General features: G+C 41.5%; 1 pseudogene; it reads right to left on the reverse strand.

Annotated features, from left to right (window-relative positions):
* LOC134314692 (uncharacterized) overlaps positions 1-5,770 on the reverse strand; it is a 29,428-nt pseudogene extending 23,658 nt beyond the window's left edge.
* Between the last annotated feature and the right edge of the window lie 3,704 nt (positions 5,771-9,474).

A 9,474-nucleotide genomic window follows, 5' to 3' on the forward strand; every position in this document is an offset into this window, starting at 1 on the left:
ATGAAACTGTAGATCTTTATTAGATCCACCTCAGAAGTGAACATACAGTCTTGATGGATCTGCTGGAGAAGTGGTCATCAGATGTTTGGTGATTGGAGATGATGTTGTAGATGCCTCTGTAAGAAAGAATCAGTATTACATTAAAGCACTTCTGATTCCTGACCAAAAGTAAGTGGACAGTCGTGATAAAGAATATGGTGCATTAACATACCGTTCTGTTTCTGCAGCTCATTGAGGAAGCTGCTTAATAGCTTGGTATCTTCATCTTGGAAGTAGTACTTCATGTTACCTTCAACCCAGTATGTTGAGCTCCTGATAACAGCAGCAGAAAGCAGGAACGTTACAATGCAGATTTCTGTACCATTCTAATAAACAGCAAGTGGTTTCAGACAGGAATGGAATCATCTTTTATTCTTACGTGAAGGAAACACTCTGAGGATCAAATGGTTCTGCACCAGCTTCATTCAGAAGTGTGTTCAGCTGGAGAAGAAAAGATTTAGAAAAAGTTTCTTGAGAATCTTGGACAGATCCAGAAAACATTTGAGTTGTTTGTAGCTGATGTTCCTGTTGTGTGCTGTTTGTAAAGGTTGTTTGTAGGTTTGTGGTAAATTGGAACCATTTCTGAAGGTGAGAAGATGTTCTACTGTTCTGATAATCATGGTTCCTCACCGTGGTGTTGATGGTGCTCTGTAACTGGCTGTAGGTTTCGTTCCTGAGCTCGGTGTTCTCTGGCATTCTAACATCACTGATGCTGAATTTGAAGACGACTTCATAGGAGGTGTCTGAAATCTCTGTGGAATAAACCAAATGCACTTCAGTTTGGTTCAGAACTTCAGATTTTATAAAGACAGGATGGTGATTTACATTCTCCTGGAGTAAAAACAGAAAACCTACGTTCATAGGTGTAGTTCAGCACTGTTACTGAAGCAGGAAGGTTTGATCCTCTTGAGTTTAGAAGAATACTGATGGTATCCAGGACTGAACTCTCACTAGGAACCGGAGACGAGAAGTTGAACACCAGCCTGGTCTCAACCACTGCTGCTCCAGATCTACAAAAACAAACAATGATTTTAATTCTGATTCTCTTTCCATCCTTGATAAAGTCCTTCAATCTTATTACAAATACACGTGAAAGGATTGACTTACACGTTCTGGAGCTCATTGAGGAAGCTGATTGGTAGGTTGGCGTCTCCACTCTGGAAACTGTATTCCATGTAACCATTAATCTCATTTCCTGTGCTCCTGTTAAGGTTGTGGATAAAGCAACATGGTCATCAAACCAAATACTGCCAACAAGAAGTCATTGTACACCATCAATTCTTCCTGCTTTGAACTTACGTGAAGGTTTGGCTCTGGGGTTGGAATGTTCCTGCACCAGGTTCATTTAGAAGTGTGTTGAGCTGCAGATAAAAATAAAGATTTGTAGAAATGAATCATTAGTGTATTTGTACAGTTTACTGCATGTTGTGTGGATTCAAGTGAATTATTTACTCACCGCTGAGTTGATGGTGTCCTGTACTCGCTCGTAGGTGTCGTTGCTGGATTCAGAGTTCTCTGCTACGCTAATATCACTGACGCTGAACGTGAAGACGACCTCATAGGAAGTGTCTGAAATATCTGAGCAACAATGTGAAGCACTTTAGTTCTTGTAAAAAGTTCAGATTTTATAAAGACAGGACCACGATTTTTATTCTTGTTGCAGTAAAAGACAATAAATGAGAAACTTACTCTTGTAGGTGTAGTTCAGCACTGTTACTGAATCAGGAAGGTTTGAACCTCTTGAGATCAGAAGAGCTTCGATAGCATCCAGGATGGAACTCTCACTGGGAACCGGAGACCAGAAGTCGAACACCAGCTTGGTGTAAACCACAGCTGATCCAGATCTGAAGAAACAAACCATGATTTCTATTATTTTAGAGTCACAATGATGAAACTGTAGATCTTTATTAGATCCACCTCAGAAGTGAACATACAGTCTTGATGGATCTGCTGGAGAAGTGGTCTTCAGATGTTTGGTGATTGGAGATGATGTTGTAGATGCCTCTGTAAGAAAGAATCAGTATTACACCAAAAGCACTTCTGATTCCTGACCAAAAGTAAGTGGACAGTCGTGATAAAGAATATGGTGCATTAACATACCGTTCTGTTTCTGCAGCTCATTGAGGAAGCTGCTTAATAGCTTGGTATCTTCATCTTGGAAGTAGTACTTCATGTTACCTTCAACCCAGTATGTTGAGCTCCTGATAACAGCAGCAGAAAGCAGGAACGTTACAATGCAGATTTCTGTACCATTCTAATAAACAGCAAGTGGTTTCAGACAGGAATGGAATCATCTTTTATTCTTACGTGAAGGAAACACTCTGAGGATCAAATGGTTCTGCACCAGCTTCATTCAGAAGTGTGTTCAGCTGGAGAAGAAAAGATTTAGAAAAAGTTTCATGAGAATCTTGGACAGATCCAGAAAACATTTGAGTTGTTTGTAGCTGATGTTCCTGTTGTGTGCTGTTTGTAAAGGTTGTTTGTGGGTTCGTGGTAAAGTGAAACCATTTCTGAAGGTGAGAAGATGTTCTACTGTGCTGATAATCATGGTTCCTCACCGTGGTGTTGATGGTGCTCTGTAACTGGCTGTAGGTTTCGTTCCTGAGCTCGGTGTTCTCTGGCATTCTAACATCACTGACGCTGAATTTGAAGACGACTGCATAGGAGGTGTCTGAAATCTCTGTGGAATAAACCAAATGCACTTCAGTTTGGTTCAGAACTTCAGATTTTATAAAGACAGGATGGTGATTTACATTCTCCTGGAGTAAAAACAGAAAACCTACGTTCATAGGTGTAGTTCAGCACTGTTACTGAAGCAGGAAGGTTTGATCCTCTTGAGTTTAGAAGAATACTGATGGTATCCAGGACTGAACTCTCACTAGGAACCGGAGATGAGAAGTTGAACACCAGCCTGGTCTCAACCACTGCTGCTCCAGATCTACAAAAACAAACAATGATTTCAATTCTGATTCTCTTTCCATCCTTGATAAAGTCCTTCAACCTTATTACAAACACACGTGAAAGGATTGACTTACACGTTCTGGAGCTCATTGAGGAAGCTGATTGGTAGGTTGGCGTCTCCACTCTGGAAACTGTATTCCATGTAACCATTAATCTCATTTCCTGTGCTCCTGTTAAGGTTGTGGATAAAGCAACATGGTCATCAAACCAAATACTGCCAACAAGAAGTCATTGTACACCATCAATTCTTCCTGCTTTGAACTTACGTGAAGGTTTGGCTCTGGGGTTGGAATGTTCCTGCACCAGGTTCATTTAGAAGTGTGTTGAGCTGCAGATAAAAATAAAGATTTGTAGAAATGAATCATTAGTGTATTTGTACAGTTTACTGCATGTTGTGTGGATTCAAGTGAATTATTTACTCACCGCTGAGTTGATGGTGTCCTGTACTCGCTCGTAGGTGTCGTTGCTGGATTCAGAGTTCTCTGCTACGCTAATATCACTGACGCTGAACGTGAAGACGACCGCATAGGAAGTGTCTGAAATATCTGAGCAACAATGTGAAGCACTTTAGTTCTTGTAAAAAGTTCAGATTTTATAAAGACAGAACGACAATTTCCATTCTTGTTGCAGTAAAAGACAATAAATGAGAAACTTACTCTTGTAGGTGTAGTTCAGCACTGTTACTGAATCAGGAAGGTTTGAACCTCTTGAGATCAGAAGAGCTGCGATAGCATCCAGGACGGAACTCTCACTGGGAACCGGAGACGAGAAGTCGAACACCAGCTTGGTGTAAACCACAGCTGATCCAGATCTGAAGAAACAAACCATGATTTCTATTATTTTAGGGTCACAATGATGAAACTGTAGATCTTTATTAGATCCACCTCAGAAGTGAACATACAGTTTTGATGGATCTGCTGGAGAAGTGGTCATCAGATGTTTGGTGATTGGAGAAGATGTTGTAGATGCCTCTGTAAGAAAGAATCAGTATTACACTAAAGCACTTCTGATTCCTGACCAAAAGTAAGTAGACAGTCGTGGTAAAGAATATGGTGCATTAACATACCGTTCTGTTTCTGCAGCTCATTGAGGAAGCTGCTTAATAGCTTGGTATCTTCATCTTGGAAGTAGTACTCCATGTTACCTTCAACCCAGTATGTTGAGCTCCTGATAACAGCAGCAGAAAGCAGGAACGTTACAATGCAGATTTCTGTACCATTCTAATAAACAGCAAGTGGTTTCAGACAGGAATTGAATCATCTTTTATTCTTACGTGAAGGAAACACTCTGAGGATCAAATGGTTCTGCACCAGCTTCATTCAGAAGTGTGTTCAGCTGGAGAAGAAAAGATTTAGAAAAAGTTTCATGAGAATCTTGGACAGATCCAGAAAACATTTGAGTTGTTTGTAGCTGATGTTCCTGTTGTGTGCTGTTTGTAAAGGTTGTTTGTAGGTTTGTGGTAAAGTGAAACCATTTCTGAAGGTGAGAAGATGTTCTACTGTGCTGATAATCATGGTTCCTCACCGTGGTGTTGATGGTACTCTGTAACTGGCTGTAGGTTTCATTCCTGAGCTCGGTGTTCTCTGGCATTCTAACATCACTGACGCTGAATTTGAAGACGACTGCATAGGAGGTGTCTGAAATTTCTGTGGAATAAACCAAATGCACTTCAGTTTGGTTCAGAACTTCACATTTTATGAAGACAGGATGGTGATTTACATTCTCCTGGAATAAAAACAGAAAACCTACGTTCATAGGTGTAGTTCAGCACTGTTACTGAAGCAGGAAGGTTTGATCCTCTTGAGTTTAGAAGAATACTGATGGTATCCAGGACTGAACTCTCACTAGGAACCGGAGACGAGAAGTTGAACACCAGCCTGGTCTCAACCACTGCTGATCCAGATCTACAAAAACAAACGATGATTTTAATTCTGATTCACTTTCCATCCTTGATAAAGTCCTTCAACCTTATTACAAACACACGTGAAATGATTGACTTACACGTTCTGGAGCTCATTGCGGAAGCTGACTGGTAGGTTGGCGTCTCCACTCTGGAAACTGTATTCCATGTAACCATTAATCTCATTTCCTGTGCTCCTGTTAAGGTTGTGGATAAAGCAACATGGTCATCAAACCAAATACTGCCAACAAGAAGTCATTGTACACCATCAATTCTTCCTGCTTTGAACTTACGTGAAGGTTTGGCTCTGGGGTTGGAATGTTCCTGCACCAGGTTCATTTAGAAGTGTGTTGAGCTGCAGATAAAAATAAAGATTTGTAGAAATGAATCATTAGTGTATTTGTACAGTTTACTGCATGTTGTGTGGATTCAAGTGAATTATTTACTCACCGCTGAGTTGATGGTGTCCTGTACTCGCTTGTAGGTGTCGTTGCTGGATTCAGAGTTCTCTGCTACGCTAATATCACTGACGCTGAACGTGAAGACGACCTCATAGGAAGTGTCTGAAATATCTGAGCAACAATGTGAAGCACTTTAGTTCTTGTAAAAAGTTCAGATTTTATAAAGACAGGACCACGATTTTTATTCTTGTTGCAGTAAAAGACAATAAATGAGAAACTTACTCTTGTAGGTGTAGTTCAGCACTGTTACTGAATCAGGAAGGTTTGAAGCTTTTGAGCTCAGAAGAGCTTCGATAGCATCCAGGACGGAACTCTCACTGGGAACTGGAGACGAGAAGTCGAACACCAGCCTGGTCTCAACCACAGCTGAACTGGGTGTGTTTGCAGTGGAGCTCAAAGTTGGCTTCATTGATATCTTTTCTGGCGTTACAGTTGTAGGGTTTGGAGTTCCCTCTGTTTCTGGCATTTTTGTCTTTGTATATGCCGGAATGGTCACTGGAGTAACATTGGTAGTTAAAATTCCTACGTTGCTGGTACTTATATTTGTATAATTTTCTGCTGTGGATTTCACTGTGGGTACTACACCAGTAGATACACTGCTTAAATAAATGTTTGTTAGAGGTGTTTGTGTAGTTGTTACTGTTGCATTGTTGAGTATTTGATTTTCTGTTCTAGAGACGACATTATTTACAGTGACTGGAGCTACTGTAGTTTTGGTCATAGCTGGATGTATGACTGTTGTTTGTGTAGTTATAATAGGCTTAGACATATTTACAATAGAAGTCGTTAATTCTATTATTTGTGATGCAGTTGTTAAAGAAGTTGTAGTTTCGGTGACTGGAGTGTCCTCTGTGACTGTAGATGCAAAAATGGTAGTGTCTTGACCTACAGTAGTTACAGAAGCAGTTGATCCTGGTGTTGTTGATTCTGCTGTTTCTGCTGTTGGTGTTGTTGGAACAGTTGTAGTTGCAGTGATAGGTGTTTCCTCAGTGACTGTAGATGTTTCAGTAGTAGAGCTCTGGAATACAGTCGGTACAGAGGCAGTTGTTCCTGGTGTTTTTGATTCTGTTGTTGCAGTTGTTGGAACAGTTGTAGTTGCAGTGACAGGTGTTTCCTCTGTGACTGTAGATGTTTCAGTAGTAGAGCTCTGGAATACAGTCGTTACAGAGGCAGTTGTTCCTGGTGTTGTTGATTCTGTTGTTGCAGTTGTTGGAACAGTTGTAGTTGCAGTGACAGGTGTTTCCTCTGTGACTGCAAATGTTTCAGTAGTAGAGCTCTGGTATACAGTTGTAACAGAGGCAGTTGTTCCTGGTGTTGTTGACTCTGTTGTTTGTTCTGTTGGTGTTGTTGGAACAGTTGTAGTTGCAGTGACAGGGGTTTCCTCTGTGACTGTAGATGTTTCAGTAGTAGAGCTCTGGAATACAGTAGTTACAGAGGCAGTTGTTCCTGGTGTTGTTGACTCTGTTGTTTGTTCTGTTGGTGTTGTTGGAACAGTTGTAGTTGCAGTGACAGGGGTTTCCTCTGTGACTGTAGATGTTTCAGTAGTAGAGCTCTGGAATACAGTAGTTACAGAGGCAGTTGTTCCTGGTGTTGTTGACTCTGTTGTTTGTTCTGTTGGTGTTGTTGGAACAGTTGTAGTTGCAGTGACAGGGGTTTCCTCTGTGACTGTAGATGTTTCAGTAGTAGAGCTCTGGAATACAGTAGTTACAGAGGCAGTTGTTCCTGGTGTTGTTGATTCTGTTGTTTGTTCTGTTGCAGTTGTTGGAACAGTTGTAGTTGCAGTGACTGGAGTTTCCTCTGTGACTGTAGATGTTTCAGTAGTAGAGCTCTGGAATACAGTCATTAAAGAGGCAGTTGTTCCTGGTGTTGTTGATTCTGTTGTTGCAGTTGTTGGAACAGTTGTAGTTGCAGTGACAGGTGTGTCCTCTGTGACTGTAGATGTTTCAGTAGTAGAGCTCTGGTATACAGTAGTTACAGAGGCAGTTGTTCCTGGTGTTGTTGATTCTGTTGTTTGTTCTGTTGCAGTTGTTAGAACAATTGTAGTTGCAGTGACTGGTGTTTCCTCTGTGACTGTAGATGTTTCAGTAGTAGAGCTCTGAAATACAGTCGTTACAGAGGCAGTTGTTCCTGGTGTTGTTGATTCTGTTGTTGCAGTTGTTGGAACAGTTGTAGTTGCAGTGACTGGTGTTTCCTCTGTGACTGTAGATGTTTCAGTAGTAGAGCTCTGGAATACAGTAGTTACAGAGGCAGTTGTTCCTGGTGTTGTTGACTCTGTTGTTTGTTCTGTTGGTGTTGTTGGAACAGTTGTAGTTGCAGTGACAGGTGTTTCCTCAGTGACTGTAGATGTTTCAGTAGTAGAGCTCTGGAATACAGTCGTTACAGAGGCAGTTGTTCCTGGTGTTGTTGATTCTGTTGTTGCAGTTGTTGGAACAGTTGTAGTTGCAGTGACAGGTGTTTCCTCAGTGACTGTAGATGTTTCAGTAGTAGAGCTCTGGAATACAGTATTTACAGAGGCAGTTGTTCCTGGTGTTGTTGACTCTGTTGTTTGTTCTGTTGGTGTTGTTGGAACAGTTGTAGTTGCAGTGACAGGGGTTTCCTCAGTGATTGTAGATGTTTCAGTAGTAGAGCTCTGGAATACAGTAGTTACAGAGACAGTTGTTCCTGGTGTTGTTGACTCTGTTGTTTGTTCTGTTGGTGTTGTTGGAACAGTTGTAGTTGCAGTGACAGGTGTTTCCTCAGTGACTGTAGATGTTTCAGTAGTAGAGCTCTGGAATACAGTCGTTACAGAGGCAGTTGTTCCTGGTGTTGTTGATTCTGTTGTTGCAGTTGTTGGAACTGTTGTAGTTGCAGTGACAGGTGTTTCCTCAGTGACTGTCGATGTTTCAGTAGTAGAGCTCTGGAATACAGTAGTTACAGAGGCAGTTGTTTCTGGTGTTTTTGACTCTCTTGTTTGTTCTGTTGCAGTTGTTAGAACAATTGTAGTTGCAGTGACTGGAGTGTTGTCTGTGACTGTAGAAGTTTCAGTAGTAGAGCTCTGGAATACAGTCGTTACAGAGGCAGTTGTTCCTGGTGTTGTTGATTCTGTTGTTTGTGCTGTTGGAGTTGTTGGAACAGTTGTAGTTGCAGTGACAGGTGTTTCCTCTGTGACTGTAGATGTTTCAGTAGTAGAGCTCTGGAATACAGTCGTTACAGAGGCAGTTGTTCCTGGTGTTGTTGATTCTGCTGTTGCAGTTGTTGGAACAGTTGTAGTTGCAATGATAGGTGTTTCCTCTGTGACTGTAGATGTTTCAGTAGTAGAGCTCTGGAATACAGTCGTTACAGAGGCAGTTGTTCCTGGTGTTGTTGATTCTGTTGTTTGTGCTGTTGGAGTTGTTGGAACAGTTGTAGTTGCAGTGGCTGGGGTGTTCTCTGTGACTGTAGATGTTTCAGTAGTAGAGCTCTGGAATACAGTCGGTACAGAGGCAGTTGTTCCTGGTGTTGTTGATTCTGTTGTTTGTTCTGTTGCAGTTGTTGGAACAGTTGTAGTTGCAGTGACAGGTGTTTCCTCTGTGACTGTAGATGTTTCAGTAGTAGAGCTCTGGTATACAGTCGTTACAGAGGCAGTTGTTCCTGGTGTTGTTGATTCTGTTGTTGCAGTTGTTGGAACAGTTGTAGTTGCAGTGACAGGTGTTTCCTCTGTGACTGTAGATGTTTCAGTAGTAGAGCTCTGGAATACAGTCATTACAGAGGCAGTTGATCCCGGTGTTGTTGATTCTGTTGTTTGTTCTGTTGCAATTGTTGGAACAGTTGTAGTGGCAGTGACAGGTGTTTCCTCTGTGACTGTAGATGTTTCAGTAGTAGAGCTCTGGAATACAGTCGGTACAGAGGCAGTTGTTCCTGGTGTTTTTGATTCTGTTGTTGCAGTTGTTGGAACAGTTGTAGTTGCAGTGACAGGTGTTTCCTCTGTGACTGTAGATGTTTCAGTAGTAGAGCTCTGGAATACAGTCGTTACAGAGGCAGTTGTTCCTGGTGTTGTTGATTCTGTTGTTTGTTCTGTTGCAGTTGTTGGAACAGTTGTAGTTGCAGTGACAGGAGTTTCCTCAGTGACTGTAGATGTTTCAGTAGTAGAGCTCT

This window comes from Trichomycterus rosablanca, chromosome 5, assembly GCF_030014385.1.
Source record: "Trichomycterus rosablanca isolate fTriRos1 chromosome 5, fTriRos1.hap1, whole genome shotgun sequence".
Lineage (NCBI taxonomy): Eukaryota > Metazoa > Chordata > Actinopteri > Siluriformes > Trichomycteridae > Trichomycterus > Trichomycterus rosablanca.